At 35.0% G+C, this 22,718-nt stretch overlaps 1 protein-coding gene and 1 long non-coding RNA gene across 9 annotated transcripts in view; one reads left to right on the top strand and one right to left on the bottom strand.

Moving 5' to 3' along the window:
* NOVA1 (NOVA alternative splicing regulator 1) overlaps nucleotides 1-22,718 on the top strand; it is a 140,489-nt gene that overhangs the window by 62,330 nt on the left and 55,441 nt on the right. The window lies entirely within an intron of this gene.
* Nucleotides 11,002-19,564, bottom strand: LOC134551338 (uncharacterized). Of its 2 annotated transcripts, none has more exons than XR_010080559.1 (3): nucleotides 18,416-19,564; nucleotides 13,763-13,853; nucleotides 11,002-13,430 (listed from the first exon to the last, which is right to left on the bottom strand). It is a non-coding gene; the product is annotated as an uncharacterized LOC134551338 (long non-coding RNA). The 2 variants fall into 2 exon arrangements; XR_010080558.1 differs by having other exon boundaries at nucleotides 11,002-13,084.

Genomic DNA, 22,718 nt, shown 5'->3' with positions numbered 1-22,718 from the left:
AAAGGAGATAGTAATTACCATCACATCATTGACTCTTCAAATTCTAGGAAATAATTTAGAATACACATATTCAGAATTGTATGTATATTCTTCATATATCTACATTGCAGAGCAGCTTTATCTTCTAATCTGTGTTACTGCTACGTATGATGGAAGTCTGTAGTCAGAAATGGTTCATGTTTTAGTATATCTTGTATATCTTGTAACCACTACAGTGGAGATTGCATTCAAATCTAACAAAATTCCCTCAATGTTTTTACATAGTAATCTTCCAGTCTGTCCTGGAATAATTTTAATAAGTATTGTATTTCTTTTTATGATCTCATTTGTCCTGCTAATTATTCTACAAAAGCTACTTGACCTACTTGAGACAATCTAGAAAATATAGTTCTGTATAACTTCAAAGTAAACTTCCCTTAAGTAGTTTAATTTTTAATTTAAATAGTGCAAGAAATACTTCTGCACTAAATACATAAATACTTCTGTATTATAAAACCTGTAAAATTAAAGATTTCTTTTGTGCATAAGGGTAAATATTCTTTTATAGTATTCAGTAAAGCTATTATAATAACCTTTCAAAATACCTTTTTCTAGCAAGACAATTATTGTTGTTTTACTGTTTGCATATAATTTTTTACTGATTTTTTTCTCCTTTTTTTTAAAGCCATATGATTTATTTACTAATTTTAATTCTAATTACAAAACTTGTTTGGCTTATAGTCCTAATGATTTTTATATCTTTTTATTATGTTATTGTAGCTGTAGCTTGTTGAAACTTGTCTCTGGTCTCTTTTAAGTATTAAGGCTTTTTACTTTTTGGAGTTTTGTGGTGTATGTATGACAGATTTGTCAAAATAAAACTTTGTATTTGGGCAATAGCCTACAGTTCAGAATATTCTTCTTTTTCTAATACCTGCCATGCCAATGTTTCTTTATACTGTGTTTCCCCATTAAGAAAATACTTCATTGACGCTGAGAACCAGGTTTGTTATCAGAAAAGTTACAACTTATTTATAGTCTGTTGTTGCCTTAAGAATAACTTAGATTCAAGGCTGTACCTTGTACTTGTCCGCACTGGGTTTTATCTTTGTCATCTGATTAAAGGCCTTTGTATTGATATAGAAGTCCTTCTTCACAACAGTAATCTCAAAACCAGGAGATGTCTAAATATTGAAAATTATCCCTGGATGACTTTCAACATTATATTTGCACATATAAAAAAGGCAAGATTTATAGCCTGAGTTCCTTGTAATAATCAGGTTCACTTTCACAAATTAGATTTGTATAGATGCTATGAGAAAAATCTTTGCCCTGTAGATGAGGCAGAGGTTGTATCAGAATATGGCAAGAAAGACTGCTGCAGTACACTGAATTTCCTTTAGAGAAGGTGGGGATGATGGCACAACAAAAACTAAATGCAAGCAAGAACAGAATTTAATATTAATAAGTTAAGAAAACTCTGAACCCAATTTTTTGAGTAATTTGGTTTCGGAGGGGTATCAGAGGATCTCTAAAATTCTTTCTTCAGGCAGAGTCAGCTGTGCAGGCAGACAAGAATGCTAATGATTTTATCTTGCTGTGCAGCTTTTCTGCAATATTTTCTAGTGCAAGAGAATCCTCCGTAGGAAAAGGGTTTTCCTTAAGTCTAATTAGAGCCGCTTGTTTCAATGATAGCCTCCCACCATACTTCACTGGAAAGAGCATAAAAGTTAATCTTCTTTATGACTTTGTAGGTATTAAGGACCTGTTTTGGGGTCCTTCTGAAGCTGCCTGTTATCCAGTCTTGATGAAAGAGGCCAAGTTGCTTGGCCTTCAAATTCCCCTTTTAAGGGCAAGTACTTCATAACCTTACCTGCCTTGGTGACACCCCGATAAACTTCCTTACTTTGTCAACATCTTTGTTCTGCTGGAGGACCCAAACCTGGACTCAGAGCTCTAAAAGCACTCTAACAGCTGCCAGATAAGGAGGGAAATTGGAGGGAAATTTGTTTTTATAACTCTGCTCCAGACATTTCCCTTTATCAATGCAGTCCAACTGAAGCACAGAGCATTGATTAAGCCAAAAATAGGGAGTATTGAAATACTTTTTTAAATTTGGTAAATGTAAATCTATTGTTTCTAATTGTTTAACAGAATCAGATGTCTACCTAAGATTCGTGTCAGTCAATATCTGTGAAGGCAGAGACATCACAAATAGTTGGAAGAAAAATCGTAAACATAAATGAGAACACAGGGAAATTCAAAAACTTGTCTGTTTTAATAAAACCTGTGTACCCTGTCTAGTCAATGTGGACAAATACTTGACTGTGTGCCTTGAATTTTTTTCCTCTGTTATTTCCTGTCAGTGCCAAGGAGTTCTTAGATATTTGCAAAGTTGGTACTTGTTTGTTGCCGTATTAGGCTATGCTGGTGAATTTGGATGAATCTGTTCATCCAAAAATCTGTTCTTCTGTTCAAAGCTGAGTGAACTCAGACTCATGTTCATAATGATTGTGGCTGTATGTTCTTTCTTCTATTTTTTAGTGTGTATGCATTGAAGAAATAGGCCTAAAAATGCACCTGCTTTAATGCTAGCATTACTTTTTCATCTCAAAGTAGCGGCTATTACTTGTATTTCTAGTCCTTCATCCAAGTGTCGGTTTGTAGGTTTGTTTGGATCTTGTTCTTCCTGTGTATGTGCAATTCTCTGTGGTATCAGTGTGCAAAAGCCTTTAATGCTTTTTTTTCTTATCTACAAATATTTGATTTTGGGGTATTGTAACTGTACTATAGAAGAAGCAGACCATCTCTTTTCATGCTTTTACAGAATATGGCATGGTGATTTCGCTTCTAAACCAAGGTCTTGCTTCTGAAAATCAGTAGTAATTAATCAGAATTCATGACTTGAAGTAATGTAACAAAAGGTGCTTAGTAGTAGGGGCAGCATGTTAATATATTAGAGAAGACTTTGAGAATTTTATATTGAAATACCCTAGCAGTCATGGTTGTATGAATCAGGAAAATTATAATTGCTTTCTGGGAGGGGATGAGGTATCTACAGTTTTCATTAGGAAGAAAGTTTAGTCTTGATTTCCATTATTTTGATGCTTGACCAGGAGTATTTGATTTTTTTTTTTCTGTAATTTTTAGCTTTGTTCTGCTCCACAATTTTCTTAAAAAAAATTATTTCATCCTCTAGTCTTTTTCAATATACAGCAGATGATCACTGTTTTTTCATGTCAACAAAAAATGCCTGTTTCATTTATTATGTCCAAAGGATATGTTCAGCCTTTAGACTTCAACAGAAACAAATAAAGTAAAGAGAAGAAATATTGCAATCCTGAGAAAGGAATGAAAAGTAATAAACATAATTGTGAAAGTTTAAAAGCCGTTTTGGAAAGAAAGGAAAGCTCGTCTGTATCTTCAAATTCAGTATTGAATAGCATTATTTTATTTTTTTCATAGCATGGCTTTCAGAAGTCTTAATTTTCACACCAGATGGCATTCCAAAAGTGGGAAAGGAAACCCATGATCCCAAGAACTAAGATGCAATGGCATTGTGGGGGGAGGGAAGGAATCTGTTATGGAGATCTTGTGGATAATTTATTAGAGATTCAAAGGCCTATTTAAATATCTAAAGAAAGCAAAAATGCTTATTCTATTGGGGGTTCTGAAATATAAGGAGTTGCTATTTTTCTTTTGGAATAATAGTAGTGATCCCTGGCAGAAGTTCCCAAGAAAAGAGTTAAAATAGGTAAGACCACTGACCTATGGGCTGATGCTGCATGTGTCTTTTCATAAAAGCACAACCTGAATATGTAGACCTCTAAAGAAGGTGATGTGAACAAAGATGACACTGAGAATCTCAACTCATCATGAACTGCTGAGATAATCCCCTTTCCAGTTATAAAAAAAGAAAGGGGGGAGGGGGTGTGGGATGGGGAGGAAAAAGTTTGTGTCTTTGGCTGTGTCTGCAAATTTGAGCATGCCCAAGTGTGTCCTTGGGCACTGAACTGTGTGGCTCTGCTGCTGGAACTTGTAGTTTTTCCTGTGACAGAGCATTCTGTTCCACTGTCAGCCACCCCTGAACAATTTATGGCATGGCTCAGCTGTCAGGACTTTACAAGGATTTTGTCCAGTGGCCAATTTGAAAAATCCTCTCCTTCCTGGCTGGGGTCCCCAGCTCAAGAAGGACATAAATTTGTTGAAGAAATTCCAGAGAAAGGCTGCAAGGATGATCTGAGGGCTGGAGTATTTCTCCTATGAGAAAATGCTGAGAGAGTTGGGGTTTAGCCTGGAGAAGAGAAGGCTTGGGGTGACCCTGTTGTCCCCTTTCAATACCTAAATGGAGCTACAAGAAAGTCACAGAGGGACTAAGAGCATATAGTGACAGGACAAGGAGCAAAGGTTTCAAACTGTGAGAGAACAGCTTTAGGCTCGATACTATAAAGAAATTCTTTTCTGTGGGGATGGTAAGGCACTGGCCCAGGTTGCCCAGAGAAGTGATGGATGCTCCGTTCATGGCAGTGTTCAAGGCCCAGTTGGATGGGGCATTGTGGAAGGTGTCTGTGCCCATGATGGGCTTTGGAACTAGCTGATCTTTAAATTCCTTTCCAACCCAACCCTTTCAGTGATTATTTGTCATCTTACTTTTTTAAATGAGAACAACCAAGTAAGTAACTGAGAATGTTGGTCCATGCCAGCTGATCTTGATGATCAGTAATTGTCATAGTTGAGGCTAGGAACTTGATATTTACAAATTTTGTGTAATAGAGATTTTTTTGTCTCTGTTTATCAGTTCTGAAGGGGGAATAGTTCATGTGTATCTATTTAGTTAAATATATGCTTATTCTGTTATCAGACTTATGGGTGGCACATAAACTAGAAAAAATACTCTTTTTTGGAACATGTCAGATTCTGTGCTGAACAAATCCATGAGAACTTTATTTTTCCAGATGTCATGAACATTTTTATTTTAGTTTGGTTATTACTCTTGTTAGCAGCCTTAAAACATGCTGTAGATGAAGTGGTACACTGAGCTTTCAAGAGGTCAGTAGTTGGTCTGAAAGTTGGTAGTTAGTATGAAAATTCTTACTGATCTGATTTCCATATTCATTATGTCTGTTTGTTTTAGTGTAATCCAAGTAATGATGTTCACCAGAGCCCATCACAAACAAACAGAAAATGTTTATAAATTTAAGTTACATGTCATAAATATTTTCTTTAATAGTGAAAATATTCAATGTTTGTTTTATTACCTTGTGGTTATTTTGGTGAAAACAACTTTTCCATAGCCAATCTGACCTGGTTTTTCTACCATCTGTGTGTCTTAGGAGTGTTTCTTTTCATGGCTGGTACCTTTGGACTATCAGGAACAGAGCCAGTTTACTCGAGTTCCTTTCAGCTTTTGCTTCTTAGAATTCTGTTGTCACAGTTTCAGAGGCTGTTGCAACATTAATTTGCATACTTAAAGTATATTTTTTTTTTCTTCGGGTTTTTTTTTCCCACAGGGAAATCCTATTGTTATTGTTTATTAAAATCATCCCCACAGACATTAAGCTCTCACCTGGCATGTAGGGAGACTTAAACAATAATTTATCTTCCTCACTGCTACATAGGATCCTTTTCAAGGTTTATGCCTTAAGTAACATTTCTGATTTTCAATGGATTTTGAAAACTTGCTAAGGCATTTTTGAAAAATATTTTAAAATTTTATTAGAATAACTTCTGTAATTTATGCCTTTCAATGATGTCTGTTTAAGGAAGCAGAATCTATTTTCATATACAGCCAGACTTGAGAATTGATAGCACTACATCTTCTGTTGTTATTACTGTTTCTCTAAAGACAAAAAGAATGAGACACACTGCTTTCAGTTTTTTCGGTGCTCTTTTGTCGAAAATGATCTGCAGCAAGTCCTTTGTCAGAACAAATAATGGATATGCTGGCATCAGGTGTGTCTTCTGTATTTGTAACAGTTTAAAAAACAGCTGAAATGATGCAGAATGTCTTCAGTCTGCTTGTCCTTTAAGAGGAAACTCAAATCACTCAGTATACTACTTGTGACAGCTTCTGAATTTTCCTGTACATCTCATACTGTGATCTCAATACTGAATTCCAGACCTTGTCTTTAGTGGAGAGAGAACAATCTTGGTAACACTAAGCTTATTTCTCACAGTAAAATCTATGTGCTTCATTTTTCCCAAAGACTTGAAAGTCATTCATCAGATTCTGAAGCTGAAGAACCATTAGAGCATGTAATCTGCTAAACACAAGCCCTCCAATACTAAAAATAATATAGATGTAATTTAAAGCTCTACTATTTATGTGTCACTACTAATGGGAGTTGTGTTGGGACATTCAGCAATTTCTGCCTAGGTAAATTGGATTTTCCATTTAAAAAAAGAGACAAGTTCATTTTGATGACATTATGACTTCTAAAGTGTAAATCACTAGCATGTGGTCAGAGCAAAAGAGATTTTTCAAGACTGAAGAAGAAAGCTGTCACATTATTCTTCAGTTCTATGAAAATGTTAAATGATACTCTGTTCAAAAATGAAATGGTTTCTTATTCATACCTGACCCTTGCTTTCTTTTTGTTAAAGAATACTTTGATTCTCCGTGTATTAAACTTTCACAGTGTCTTGTAAAATGCAATATATGTGTATCTTGGCTAGTGTTATACTGTCTTGTTCAGTAGAAATTCCTCTGATGTTTTTTAAATATTCTCTTTTACCTGTTTTTGAGCAGTAGAGTGTGGAGAATTGTTTGGGAATTTTAGAACCTTTGCTAAATTAATCTTTATACTTCAAATCACACTATTCTAGCCTAGTCTAAGTAATAGGTGAACAGGAAGGGGTATACCATCCAATGAGTCTTTGTGATGTGGCAGATGCATTTTGTAAATTCAAGCATTATTATTCTAAGAAAACATTCTCTTCCATAAATGCTCTCTCCTGCCAGTATTCACTTTTTAGTGTGGAAATCTATATAACTTGCTGCCATTTCTAGTGTGTTGTGTAATAAGAACACTGGATGAGAAATTAGATGAAAGATACTTAAATATCTGTTTTCTCCTGAAGCCTAACTGTTGATCTGGATTTCTTATCATCTTCATTGTCTTGTGAAAACAGAATTTTGTTCTTGAGTCCAACTGATAAATGTCTGGGTAACATATTGTACTCTTTTCATTCTTGTTCAAGGCAGTGAAATATGTTTAAGTCAGGGGGCCAGTTTCTGATATATTTCAAGGTAGGCTTTGAGACTGCTTTGCTGATCCATACTTATATGTGTAACATCATCCTAAAAGATGATGTTCCTGAATATCAGGAGAAACTCAAGCTCTAGGATATTCTTTTGCCCAATTTTCTCCTGCCTAATATTCTTTTGCCTAATTTTCTGTTATTTACATATTTGTTTGTTAATATTTTACATGTGTGATTTCTTTAAATATATTAATATTTTGTCAGAAAAACATAGTTTCCTTTTCTGCTTCGGTTCTGCAAAGAAAAGTCAGGTCCATGATTTTGTTTACCAGCTCTTGAGAAGAAAAAGAATACAAGCATAGGATATTTGTGTTATAAATCCAACTTGCATTCTCATCATAGTGACAGTTATGCAGATGTGTTTCTGAACTTCACAAACATTTTTTCTTACTTCTAGTTCCTTATTCTTTGTCTACCTAGTACGTACAGCTGTTTTTGTAGGAAAGGATGAGAACCAATTTGTACACGAGTTGAATATTAATGAACTCCTTACATTTGTGTTCACATTCTCCTTTACTGATGATTTGTTCCTGTTGTCCTACTGCAAAATAGTGTTGTGAATGAGAGTTTGTCCTTATTGACAAGTCATAAATGAGTTAATGTCCTCCCCTCCTGATTATTTGTCACTCTGAGATGCTGCCTCCACTAACCTTGACACATCTTCTCTGTTGATTTCTAAGATACTAATGCACTGAACTGCTCAAGTATCTCTTAATTTTGACTTCCTATGGGTAGTTGTAGAGAATGAAATCTAGAAAACTATGAAGAAAACTGCCACTCTAAGATTAATTTTTGGTATATATTTTTATGGCTGAGGCAAAGTCCTCTAACAGCTCTAAGTTTTTTGTTTGTCAGCAACTAGTAAAAGAAAATCCCAGTGGGGTGGTAGGACTGGTGTTTATGGCAAGCTATGTCTGTAATTTAAAGAAATTTTTTGAGATGTCATCTTGAATTTAGCATAGGACTTTAATTTTAGTGAGGACTGAAGTCTTATGCAGGATTTTTAACTTGAAAAACATGTGCTGCTCATGTATGGTTGTTTTCTTCTTTGCCTTAGGAAAGACAACATTCCTCTGTGGTTTGTAATAAAATGTTTGTGAGTGAGAAACTATTATTTTCAATAGATGATGATGTGTTCCTATAAACAAAATTCAGTGTGAAAACCAAACAAATTGTGTAGTGGAAACCACTAGAATTGACTTTAGGAGCACTAGTCAGAGTCATAGTATTAAAAGTTTGTTTATATTGCTGTGTGATTACAGTATTGATTTGATTTTAAAAGGCTATGTTGTTGGTATTGTTGGAGATAACCACTAAAGGTTAATTGAGTATTTCATTCTGTTTCCTTAACATTGTTTCCTACTTTGTAGCAGAGCAATGTAGAGAGTTTAAACTGTGCTGCTCAGCATAGTCTGATCTTAAGACACTCACCCGTCTGCTTTTTGTGTCTTCTGGCTCCAGACTGCAGTGATTATTTGGGAGCACAGTCACATCAAAGGGAATACTTAAAGAGGAATTTCCTCTAAAACATCTGTATATGTGATAATGATTTCCTTTTAGATACCACAGTTGGCATTATGTTTTTAGAAATATAAAATTTATGAAAAAAAAAAAAACCCTTAAGACCATAAAATGCCAGAGAAATGCTTTTAGTAGATTTTTTTCTCCAAGTTTGTTTGTTTCACTTTCTCTGAATAATCTTGCTATTAAAACAGAATCATCTGGTTTTTGAATATGAAATTCAATGTATTTTTCTCCATTGAAAATAGGCTGCAAAATGTTTTGAAAGGTAAACTAACATGGGCTCATGTTTTCTGTTTTAGCTACTGTCTGTGAAAGGATGGTATTTTTCTACAGCTTTGATCATATTCTTAAAAACAATTGTTTGAAATTCTGTGTGTCTACAACTTCTAGAAGAACTACAACTAGAATGTATTGTTTTAATTTATTAAAAAAAAAAAAGGCCTGGAGTGGCTTTTATGTATAGTCATTGAATAAAATGTTTCATAGTTTATGAAACAATATAAATGCTTTTATATCTATGTTTGTAGCCATCTTGATAGATCAAAGCACTTGGCATAGGCCAAAACCTGTTAAACTTTTTCTGTTTGTGGTATAAATTAAAACTCTCTGGAGTGTGGTTTGGCCTAAGTCTGATTTATTGCTTTGCTTGGCACTGCATCAGGCTAGTTGTGGTTTTCCATTTGTGTTTCCAGTACAGTCTTCATGTGTTTTGATTTCAAATACTTGCATAGCAACTTTATCTGGATAGTAACAACTTTCTTTGTTAGGTCTTCATTGTAACATAGAGATCAGGCTTTGGTGGGTTTTTTAAATTGTTTTTGTTCAACTTAAATTGAGCTGTATCTATGCTTGCAAATGATGCATTTGTGTGTTATAATCTTGAATTTAATTTCAGTTTCTAGTAACTTTTTATTTAGTGAAGACATTTCCAGATCAAATCAGTACTGGAAGAATCTGCAATGAGAATTGTGGTCAGGATTTCCTATGGATAAATTTTCTTTATTGATGACAAGATATAGGACGAAAGGAAGAGTGTACTAGATTTTGTCTCTTTTATACAAATTCCAACCATGGCTATAATGAATGTTTCATTTATGCCCAGCTTTCAAATGTGTAATCTTTAGCTGATTTAATTTTTTCACCTGGTCTTACTGCTACCGTATTTAAATCATGGTTGTGAATATTATTTCCTCCTACCAAAACTGGCAGATCTTGCCAGACCTTTTATTTACTTTGATAAAACAAGAAAAAGCTATTACAATTTTATACTATTATGTGTGTTTGTGCAAGTGAGGACATCTCTAGTAAGTTGGATCATTCTATGATGTTTTTCCAATTTTATACTTGGGAATTTTTTTACTAATAGACAGTTTTATTGAACCTCTTAGGCAAGGTGTTTACCATGGGTATATAATATTAAATAAAAAATGAGAAAATGGTACAGTTGTTTCTAAGGGGTAATGTTATCCTGGTGTATGAGCTGGTAATCCCGACTCACCCATCGATTTGTTTATCAAAGAAGCTGCAAGGGTTACATGGGTGGCTTCACAGTGGGAATATATGATATAAAGGCATCAACACAAACACTTTCAACTTAAATACACATACAAAAAAATTGTACTGCTTTAAATTAAGAAGCATTTAATTTAAACTGAATCTCTCAGGGCAGTGGTTGTGGGGTTTATATCTGGTCTTGTTATTAAGCGAAGCGATTAACAGTCTGTGGTTAGATATACTGTTTAATGCAGAGTCCACTGAACTCATTAGAAGAGTTCTGTTTTGGATTATACCTTTAGCAGTGCTTATCCATTCAAACATCCCTTACAATTTAATCTAAGTGGAGAAATGCTGATGTTTGGGGATTTGTTGACACAAATCAATAAAAAGAGGCTCTGAAGCGAAAGTACCGTTCCTTGACTTGTTTCATGAAAATATCCTTTACTGCTTGTTCATGTTGTTCTAGTCCTAGAGCAGGTTATTTATCCCAAAGACAGTTGTGATAAAATCAGCCACACTGAATTCTCAATTTAAATTGTAAGCAAAATACAGATTGACTGTGGAGTAGGTAGGAACAGGAGACACAAAAATGTGAGAAGTTTATTTTAGACAGCTATTTAGGCAAAAATTAGCTATGACAGATGTCATAAAACATCAGATAGTAAAAATTACGGTAACACAGGTATTTAATACAAGTTGTTAATTTTGTGTATTTTAACTGTAAGTTCTTTAAAAACATAAAGGAAGAAAAATTGGAAGAAATATACAGGTGCTCATGGGATAAGCAAATTAGTGAGTGTTCATGACTGAGAGTTAAAAGGCCAGGATGTAATGCAAAACAAATTACGTGGTGAAAATATTTAATTTGGTCCAGCAAAAATAAGGAGGAAACTACCACACAAAAACTAAAGTCAAGAAGGTTGGGAAAGGATTAAGAATAAACTGAAGAAGTAGAGGTAGTATGTAAATGGATGTAAAAGTGACAAAGAGAATAAAAGCTAGGGAAAATGAGACATCTGATTCTGAAATACAGCAAGGGAATGCACACATTCAAAATTACTTTGATTGAATACATTAAGAAGAAAACATTGCATGTTTGAAATTTTACACAGAAATACTGAAATATAAATGCCTTCAGGATATGTAAGTTAAAGATATGTCCACAGTATCCATTTGCCCAGAAAAATAGAAAGAAAAAACCAAAAAGTAGTTATATTTGTATTTTATTTTTAATAATATATCAGTGTACAGTTAACCAATTATAATAAGTGACAGGTACATTTTTATGCAATAGAAAAATAATTCCAGTGAGTTGAAAGTCACATTATAGAGACTTTTTTACCTGACTTTTTAAAAAACATAGATTTTTTATTCCCCCCTCTTCCCATATGATAATGCATTTAAATGGCAATTGCAATTTACAGTAGGTTTAGTTCCTGTCATGACCATTTTTTTTTATGTATTCACCTTTATTTAACCAAGTAGCTGATTCTGAAATCAACAGGGTCTGATTTTGTTTGTAGAAAAAGGCAGCACTGAAATGGATGGTGTGCTGCAGCTGATCCTGCTTCAGCAGGGGCTTAGAGCAGGTGATCTCCAGAGGACCCTTGTAACTTTGTGTGGTTGTCTGAAATACCTACATGATGTGAGAAACAAAATGCTATCAATAGAAACAGATGCATGATGAACATCTGTTTCCAACACAGTGTTTAGCAGTTGCAGGGTAATTACAAGACCTGTACTCCTGCGTGTTTTGAATTGATTTTGGTGTTTTTCCCACCTTGGAGAAGTAGCTTGCACACTGAGGGGTTTTGGTTTTTTTGGGTTTTTGTTTGTTTGGGGATTTTTTGCTTCGTTTGTTTTTTAGGGGGAGGCTTTGGTTTGGTTTTTTAGTGGGGGGATTCATTTGTGTAATGTGTAACATGTACTCATTTAAATAAATATTTGAAAGACTGACAACATTAATTAATTACTCCTAGCCTTGCTAGTATTTTTTCTTAACTGCTGAGAAGCAGTGGTATTTTTCTAGTTTTTGTCATAGTTTTGTGCTTCTTGTTTCCATGGTAACTTTTTTCTTGCACTGTGCTTCAAAAGAACCAGAGGGTTGCTGTGAGGGCTTTTCATTATTTATTTAATTGCATGAAAACCTAACTGAATCTGCTGTTCTGTAAAAATCCTCAAATATCTCAAGTGCAAATGTAGCTTTTAACTTTTAAGGCATTATAGTTTTTGCCTACCTTTTTAGCAATCATCCAGTCTTTATTCTTTCATATTCATCATATTTTTAAAAAAATTGTCCTTATCTACTTATTTTGCAATATTCCTATATTGCATTTTATGGTGTCAGAGTAATTTAAAGCTGCTGAAGACAATATGCAAATGCTTGCAGTCATCTCTAATAATCGTATTTCCCTGCAAATCAGGCTAAGTGCAACACTGAGCATGCACAATAATTTAGAATTTATTGCTTTTTTCTGCAGTTCTAAAAGGCTAATATTCCACCTACTGTTAAGAATCAGAGCATACTACTAAAAGCATACTACTAAATCAAAGCACTACTAAAATTACATATTGCTAGTGCATCACTGGAATATGCTTCAGACCAGGGAGTTTTCCTTCTGGGCTATTGCAAGATCTTTCTTGAGCAGTTACATTTTATCTTTTCAAGCAAGATTTTTAATGATGCAGTATGGATGAGATTCACTCTGCTCGGAGAATAAATAAGGTGCCAAGTAGAGGTTACATCTTCTCTTTCAGGTAGGTGAGACATTGAGTGAGTTCAAGTGGGGCTGGTTAGAATAGTAATTAACACTTCATCCTTCTGTAGAGAGAAACATAAAGAAGGCATAAATTAAGGAACTGAAACTGAGGTTTTTGTCCCTGGAGGCTTAATGGTGTGGTTTCATGGTCCTCTGATGTTAATTTAAATGTCACTGGCGAAAAGGTAGTCTTGCCTGAGGCAATGTATTTCAGTCCTTTCTTTGCATCATCCGGAGCATCTGTCCAGCTTTGCAGCAGGTCTCTTCAGCTCACTCATCCATTTGAAAATGATGTTTTTAAAGTGCGTTAGGAGGATTAGTTTGCAGGCTGATCACCGAGGTTATTTAATTCATTGTGCAGGCAAAGGGGTACTTGTGCTGGTGTAAAAGATGTAGCCAAAACACCTGCTGTGGGCAGAAAAAGGAGGCATGTTCCCCACTTAGATGTGTGGGTTACTGACCCACTCGATCCCTAGCTGTCTCTCTCTGTCTCCTGGGAAATAGTTTATTTTCAGAACAATTTAATGCTATATAGTTGTTGTCTGTGTTCCAACTCCACCCCTCACCCCATCTCCACCTGCACCTCCACATGTAAGATACACTTCAGCCTTCTAGTCTTAATTTTCTTTTTCTTTTATGACAAAAAATAATAAATTTGAATAATTAATAGTTTCAATAGAGTCCAAATACACCTGGAGGCAGAACCATGTTAGAAAAAAACAAGCAGAAAATGAACCTACCTCCTTATTCACTGTAGGTTATAGGGTGGATTTTTTTTTCTACTTGTATTTCTTTCCACTCCAATCATTTCAAATGCAGACCCTTTTTGAACTGAAAAAAAAACAATTGCCCTCTTCCATCAGAAGGTTCCTTCTGAAACAGAGTGTAGCAAACAGGCAAAATTCTTTCCTTTTCCCATAACTATTCCAGGAAAATGTAATATGCTAAACATGCATTAAACTGAAAATTTCTACCATGTGTCATTGGGGAGGAATTGCACTAACACGCCCAACAGAAAATGCAAAAGCAATACCCATTGGAGGATATTTTTTAATTCAGGTGGGCAGCATGAAAGTTCAAATATTTTAAAATTATACAGATGCAGCAGAATGATTAAGCCCATAAGGTGCAAAACTTGCAGTTGGAAGTCTGAATTTACATGTTTTGCAGCTGTGCATAATACTGCAATGCCTGTATTCTGTTAGAAGGTAAAAGGGAGTAGGGTTAAAATTAGGAAAAGAATGCATTTGTCAGTGGGAGTCACAGTTAAAATCTAGTGCATGATATTTCAGAGATTCTGGATCAACGTTTTGGCAACATGAGCTGACTTATCTGGGTTTGAGTTTTGTTGTTTACTAAGTGCAACAAGCATTTTCTATTGTAGCCAATGATTAAAATGGCCTGCTATATGAGCATATAAAAGCTGCTTTAAGAAATTTTAACTTTTATTTTCATTGCAAAAAATTAAAGCTGTATTAAAATAATTTTTCTGCACCAGCTATTAAAGGAGAATTGTTAGAGCTTCTGTAGTACATCCATAGAAGTGAGATTAACCGCAAGATTAATGTTTTGGGGGATTTTTCATTATTTTGGTTTTCCTCTTGCCTTTATCATTACCCAGCATTAATTCCAGTAGGATTTGATTGTATATAGTCAGGAAAACACACAATTACCCTATGTACCTGTATGTAACAAACTGTAGTAACATATGCTTCTAAAGTTTATTTCTGATCATCCTGGTTTTAACTGCTTGCCTTGGCACAGGAAAAGGGGAAATCTAGGCAGGAAACTAGAACAAAGAACCTTGCAGAGACCAAAAATAAAATTCCATCTGAATACATGTTGGAGGAGGGAGTAGTTTGATACGTGTGGGGGGGGGGTGGTTTCTGTAGTTATTAGTGTTTTGGATTAGTCTCTGTGACATCTAAGTTAGATTGCTTAGGCTTTTTGTGTTGAGAATTTTTTCATCTGTCATTTTGTGTCCTTGCCATTTAGATTAGATACCTCTTTCTTTCAGAATAAACTTTGTGTAGGTTATCATACACTTAAAAAAAATCCAAATGGAAGATGTGAGAGAAGTTGACTACTGTTTAGACCTGCTGCATGATCATTGTCGAGATGCTGCTAGGGCACTTGCAGGCTGTGGGAATCCTGTTGAGGAGCAGCAGAAACGCTGTGCAGGTGGTGGGAAAAGATTAGTGCTTTGTGTGCACAAACAGGAAACAGGGTTTCAAAAGCGGGAAACAAGTCCTGAGCTGTGATAAACATAATTGCTGCTTCTCCTAGAACTGCTGAGCTTCCACTTATGCTCGTTACCATTAGGATGAAGTTGCACGTCTGTGGGCTGTGTTCTGAAAGAAAATGTGACAGGAGAGCTGTGTACATGAAAGTGGTTGCACAGTTTCTTGACACATGAAAGGCTAGACAGTTTATTCTTGAAATACTGCATTAGTATTTTTGTAATACCAAACAGAATTATGGAAGTATCTCAAATGTATTCAGTATGTAGAGACTTCTTGCTGTTGTTACCCTGGGAGGTGGATTGTAATAGGTACTACACCACTGATTTATAAAAATGTCTTCCCATCATAGTTCTAAACGTATGATGTGTCCTTTTATTCAGAAAAATATGTTGTGCTTTTGAATGAAAAATATTTCTATATGTATTCAATATGAAAATCTAGCAATAATGAATTTCAGTTCTATTCAACATCACAACATAATTGCCATAATCCATTATTCTGTTTCTTTATGGACCTCAGTCTAAGACAAATTTAACCAACTCCTACTTCTGCTAAAAAAATTTCAGTGCAGAACTGGAATAGAAGAGGCGTTTGCCAGTACTGAGGATATAACTGAGGAAAAGCCAGGGCTTCCTGGAGGAAGGTCATTTCCTTTTCCTGTATAATCAACAGAAATGTTAGAAGAGCAATTGTGAATTGTGACAAACAGGCTTTTAGAAACTGACTTCTGAACTGAGCTGTTCACTATTTAAACCTACACATGACCTGGTAGATTTTAATATATTGGTTGAGTATTTTGCTTTTGTTGCCAAGAAAGATATTGAAATATCTGCATATGCAGAGATGGTTACATATTTATGGTGTCTCTATTTTAGATGCAGTTTGGTAATTATCATCATGTAAGTCAGTCCTCAATCAGTAGACACTTGATAAATTTGAAGAAATGAACAGAAAGTTTAATAGTTGAAGGAATTTTTCACATTTGGTGAAGTTGCATAGAAAAATATAAATAGCAGTAAAATCTAAATGTTGGAATCTAAAATGATATATTAGGCATTCATTGATTTTATACTTTCAGGGAATTTTGCCTTAAATTTGTCATGAAAATTCAACCCCCATAAAATTCTAAAATTATATCTATTATTTGAAAAATACTGATTCTCTCAAAGTAGAATCTTTAAATGCTCTGAATTGATAAATGAATCCCTAAATTGAGTTTTATTCTCTCAAGATAGAGGAGCAGTTTGAGAATTGTTAGGCCTCTTAAATCATTAGCAGTGACATTGTCAGATCTTGAGTGCTTTAGAACTCAAGCCTGCTCTTCAGAACACATGGATTTGGTTAGGATAGGAGCAACTTGGTATGCAGTTCTTGCTCCTAAACAAGAGGGTGTGTTTATGCAATTTCAGGGGATCGTGCTTGGTAAGGATCCAGTTTTGCTTTCCTGGTAGCTAATGACTACAATTTCAGAAGACTGCAGGGAGGACTTTTTTTTTTTTTTTTTTTTTTTTTTTTTTTTTTTTTTTTTTAAATTATGGGTGGAGCAATAACTTGTAGTAAGACTGCTTGCTTTGCACTGCTTATTCAAGTGTGCTGCTCTTAGTTGCTTATCATTTCTCTGACTTACCATAAGTAAATTTTAGAAACACCTGCCACCTATGTCTAGACAGGAAGCCATATGAGTTCACCAGGGGAAGAGGAGGGGCAGGCACTGATCTCTTCTCTGTGGTAGCAGTGACAGGACCCCAGAGAACAGCCTGAAGTTGTCTCAGGGGAGGTTTAAGTCGGATATTAGGAAAACGTTCTTCCCCCAGAGGGTGTTTGGACACTGGAAGAAGCTCCTCAGGGCAGCAGTCACAGCACCAGCCTGACAGAGCTCAAGAAGTGTTTGGACAATGCTCTCAAGCACAGGGTGTGATTCTTTGAGTGGGCCTGTGCCAGGGTAGGACTTTTGATGATCCTTGTGATTGCTTCTGACTCGGGATGCTCTATGATTCTTTATTTACATTTATCAGCTGTGGTTGGAAAACTGGAGAAGTGAAATATACACTTACACAACTTTTCTTCTGAGTGTGTAACATGAACAAGCGTAATTGAATTGTAGGCACCTACATTTCCTCTTTAAGAATGACTGTTGCTATTGATTAAAAACATTCTTGCAACTTAGTTTGTTTATTTAAGAAGGGTAATGAGCCTGCCTGAGCTGATACATTAATACAAGCACATTGCTACTTGTACTCAAGTTACATGTAAGGGACCTAATCCGGGTCCATGCCAATGTGCAACATTCCAATGTAGTGACTGCATGCGGGGAGAAAAATCTTGTAGGTGTGTCACTGAATTTCTGTAGTTAAATGATCCTCCCAAATTACATAATGTCCAAACATCAAGACTGTGCACAGAAGATTTTCTTTGTGCAGCTTCACTGGGGAGGAATGCGATTTTCTTCATGCTCTTAACGGCTGTGTTTATATAGCTAAACCCTTGCTTTAGATACTTGGCAATTTCAAAGTTTAGTTGTTCTTCATTTAAGCCATCAAGCTGTATGTTTCTTACTTTATCTTAAAAATATTCACCTTCAGAAATATACTTCTTGATTATACCCAAAGACTGTATAATTAACACCTTAATTAGACCTTTACAATGATTTTTGTTTTCCATGTCCACAGGGGATACAGTGCATCTTTTGAAGACTTTCTTTGCTTTGTTGCAGCTGTTTTGTAGACAGGGTAAAACGCCCCCATATAGCTGTTGAGTAAGACATATTTTCCTTTCAATGACATTTTTAGGAGCAGGAGCTTAAAATTTGGCAGATGTGTACATTTATAAAATGTATTTTTGTTTTCCTTGTTAAAATTTGTCTATTATACATTTTATAAAAAGCTAAGTTAACATGTGGTTATTAGATACATATTACTTTGGCTACAATGTTATTGCAACTTTTTTGTGGTCGCACAGAATCACATTAGTTGAGGTTGGAAACAACGTCTAGATATTTGCTAGTCTCTAAGGCTGCTACTCAGAAAGGGTTCAGCTAGAATGGCATCATGTTGAATTTTGAATGTAGCCCCTCTTGAAAACTGGAAGACCTCTATGAGCAGACAGTTCCTGTGTTCTATCACTTTTACATTGTAAAAGTTTTGTGCTTACCTTTAAACAGGATTTCCTGTTCCAAATTGTGTCCATTGCCCCTTGTCCTTTCATTGGTTCCATCTCAAAGGGTCTGGTTTCATCCTCTGTATTTCCTTCCACCAGTTATTTAAATACATTGAGAAGATTCTGATGAGGTTCTTCCTAATGCATCTCAGGATGCCATGGGTTTTTTTGCTGCAAAGGTGTAATGCTAGCTCAAGGGCAATTTCCTGTTGGCCAGACCTGCAGGGCCTGTTCTACAAAGCTGCTTTCCAACTTGTTGGTTCCCAACCTGTACCAAGGCAGAGGGTTATTTTTAACCTATTCCTTTACTTACTAGTTGCAAAAATGAAACAAAAGTTGGGAAATCTAACTAGGCTTTTAAGGCAGATGAGAGAGTCACATGTTTAATAGAATTGCATAATGTGGCTGATTAGATGAGGTTTCTTTTAATCTACATTTGAATATGCATGACTAATGAGCAAAATTGCTAATATTTGAAAACTAATTGGTTGGGATTTCTTTTTTCTTTAGGGCTCCTACTGCATTACTAAAATTACTTCTGAAAAATTTTTAATTTCATCATGCCATTACTCATTTTGCAGCATGACATCATGCTAGTATGATCATTCACTGTATTGAAAAATGTTGATAAACTGGAGTAATGAAATGGAACAAGCAAAGTACTATTCTGATGAGCCAACTTGATTTTGGTATTTTATGACTGACTTAATGTTTGCTGATTGGACCTCTCAGAGAAGTAATTCACCTGACATGGCTTTACCACATGCTCAGCATCAACCAAGGAAAACCAGCTTTTATACCTTGATATATTTTCTTATTTGTTCAGCTGAGATAATGTAATGTTTTGGAAATTTTTTTTCTTCTTCTTTTTTCTTGCCTGTACAACTTTAAACTGAATTGCAACTTTTAGGTTTTGGATTCAAATATTAAATTTCTACTTTAAAATAAGGGGTGGGGTTTTTAAGTGCTTTTTATCTTTAACAAGGATTCAGTGTTTTAGAAACTTATATTGATACTATGGACTCTATCTGAGAAGTTTCAGAACTTTAAAGTTTTCCTGTATCGTATCACCTTATTTTTCACTTTATTCATCACCACTGGCATTAGAACATCTCCCATACATTATTCTTAATCACAGTGACAGATACATGCAAATTGTTTATTTAGACAATAAATAATTTCTGTTTCTGTTATTATTCTCTGCCCCAAATAATATCAAGTACATTCAATTTAGTTCAGCTGGATTCCTCTCACTTACAAAAGGTTAATATGTACCATGTACTTGTGAAACTAGGGTCAAATGATACCAGCTTCATGGTTTTGAGCATGTTTTTGTTAGATTTTTAGTGGGATAGCTCTTTTGAGCAAGGAGAAAAAGACTGTTGGCCATGCTGCTAAACAGAGCCTGCTTTTGACCTCCCTTTAAGAAACTGGGAATAATTGCACTCTGATAATAAAGCCAATGCAGAAAGTCCTTTACCAGAGCAATAGAATGTGTATAGATATTAAATCAGATCAATGGATAATTAATCCTCTGTTGATGCAGAAAAAGCTCAAGTTTATATAGAAAGTAAATCAGTTTCAACATATGTGAATTAGGTATTATTGGAAAAATTCAGTATGTTTAAGTTCAACATATATTTTCAGAATGCTGGTATGACTCACTCTACATTGTAGTCTGATGCTGAAGCTTAATAGTCAGAAACAATTCAGAAGCCTACTGCTTAAAACTAAGTCTTTTTAATCCATAATTATCACAAGTATGCCCTGTTTTCAAAAACAGGGTAAAGGTTGTCTTACCAGTTCCACTGAGACATCTGCAAATAATATTGGTTCAAAGAGAACCATTTCTGTTAAAAACTAAACAAATAAAAACAAACCCCACATCTCTAAGAGAGCAACTTATCTCCTAGAAGAAAAGAAAAAAAAATCACTGTTGCTTTAAGAAGAAATTAATAGCTTGGTCCATTCAAGGAAAGTAGGGCATGTATGAAATCTGTGTTTGTTGTGAATCACTTGGGCATATTGCACTAATCAGATTGCATTTCTTTAATTTACTGATATGATTTAAAACTACCTGATTGTTTGAATGCCACTAGATTGAGAACTATAGAATCATACTTCTGTGAAAATGGAGCTATTTTGATGTGATTTTAGCATTTGTGTTTTCTTTTGTGGCAGAGCTGCTCAGACGTATTTCTGTGAGATGAAAAATAACCATTACCATAAATTAGGAGAAAAACATGGCCCGTAAATATAGATGTTTGTCTTTTATGATAAAACTAAATACAATTGTAGAAAGTTGGGGGTTAAGGTTTGGTTTGGGTTTTTTTTTTTTTTGTTAATAGATGAATGGCAGTACAAGCCACGTATTGTTTATATGCCATAGATAATGTAGAAGTGAACAAAAGGCAGCACAACAGGAAACATATGCTATAGTAGTTAGTTCACACCTGCTAACTGATTTGAATAGGCTTGGAGATAATATCAGATAGGGAATGAATTCATTGTTTAGACCATTGAAGCTCTTTTTCTACAAAATCTGACCCTTTACAGTCCTTTCTTTGTCAGGGCATACTTAAATTCAATGGTCTTTGAAAAATGTATTTTTCTACTGGCACACTTCTGCTCCCTGTACAAATGTAATCAGAATCATCACTCACCGGTCCTGATGTTCATTTCACAGGAACGCTTTTGTGGTTCAGAGATTTAAAGACATTTCTCACCCTACTGAAATTTCAGTTTCACATATATTTCCCAGTGTTAGCTAAATAAATTAAGATACAAGGGTTAATGCTTTCCAAAGCTAAAGTAAGAATAAAACACATGGCAGTGGAGAGCTATTTGAATAAAGGAGGGTAGTGAAATAAACTTTGACTAATCTTTTTAAGTTAAGAAAAAATATATCACAGCTTACATTGTGTTTACTATTAAAAAAAAAAAAAAGAGACAGAAGGATAGAAAGTTAAAAAAAACTTCTTGAATGGAACCTTGGAGTACAGCTTCTGTAACTTAGCTTTTCCTCTGCTTGCATACACAGCTTTTGCACACAGTTTTTACTCCGTATGTTCTCAAACAAGTTTCATCTCATTTGATTGTTTCCAAATTTTTCATTAGCTCAAATTTTGTAGATGAGACTTGGCATGCCAGACAAATGATAATTTGGGTCTTAAATTATTTTCCAGAAAGCTCCAGAGCCTTTGTTTTCCTACCCATATGTGTCAAAATCAAAGAATGTTTGTATTTTGTTGGTGGGATGATGTATGTTTAAAAGTGTGTAGAGAGGATCTGATTAGGCCGCCTTATTTAGGTGAACCATAGTAAAATATATGAAATTAAAATTGACTGGAATTCATGTATGCCTTACATTGGGTTTCTTAGTGCTTACTATTTAAATGTTGGACAACAACCAGCGCTGGAAACAGGGCACCAGATTTGGTGGACCAGTAATTTTAACTGCTGTGGTAATGCTTATGTTTCCAGTGTTTGCTCTGGTTAGATGTATATTTATAATGTTTCTTTCATATGAATGCTCTGACAGACACGTGGCCCACGCTTCCAAATCCCACCTCTGATGGAGTTGCTGCTTGCAGCCCCAGCAATGGACTCTCCTGTCCTCAGGACAGGACAGTCACCCACTTGCAGATCAAGTGCTCAGCTACCACAGGTTTCAGCCCAGCATACTGCAGTAAAGCACTTCCAACTTGGGATTATCCTGACATGTCAGGCTGAAAACTGAAGGTTCAGGAGTTCATTCCTAATCTGATCAGATGCTGCTGTTTCAGGGACAGCTGCATCTGTCAGAAGGGGGTTGTGTGCAACTGGGGTAATAACTGATTTAGCTGTTTGTCCGGTTTTAGTCGCCTTATACATGTCTGCTAGGACCTTCAGTGTCTGCACCTGCATGCTGAAGTAGTGGAATTTTTTTTTCATTTTATTATTAATAAAATCATCAATGCTCTGATTTTTTTGCAGTAATCTCTGAAATGTAAAGCTCTCCCCTCTGTTTTCATTCAGTGCATTACTTTAAGTAGTAAATAGAGATTATCACATCCATAGTGTAACAATCTGGCAGTCTGTTTGCCAAGGAAAGAGATATTGTTTATACATAATCAGGACATAATCAAAAATTACTCTTTTATGATAGTATAAGATCTGGTTTTATTCTATTTTTAAATGTAGTAATTTTTAACTTTTAATGTTCATTTTTCTATCAAAACAATCCAGTGAAGTCTTTATTCAAAACCAAATTTGTAGTCTTAATTGTTTTAGTAAAGTGCTTTTGGTGTTTTAATCA

Source organism: Prinia subflava, chromosome 5 (genome assembly GCF_021018805.1).
Source record: "Prinia subflava isolate CZ2003 ecotype Zambia chromosome 5, Cam_Psub_1.2, whole genome shotgun sequence".
Classification (NCBI taxonomy): domain Eukaryota; kingdom Metazoa; phylum Chordata; class Aves; order Passeriformes; family Cisticolidae; genus Prinia; species Prinia subflava.
Note: the sequence above shows the minus strand (reverse complement) of the source record. Positions and strands in the feature narration are given on the sequence as shown.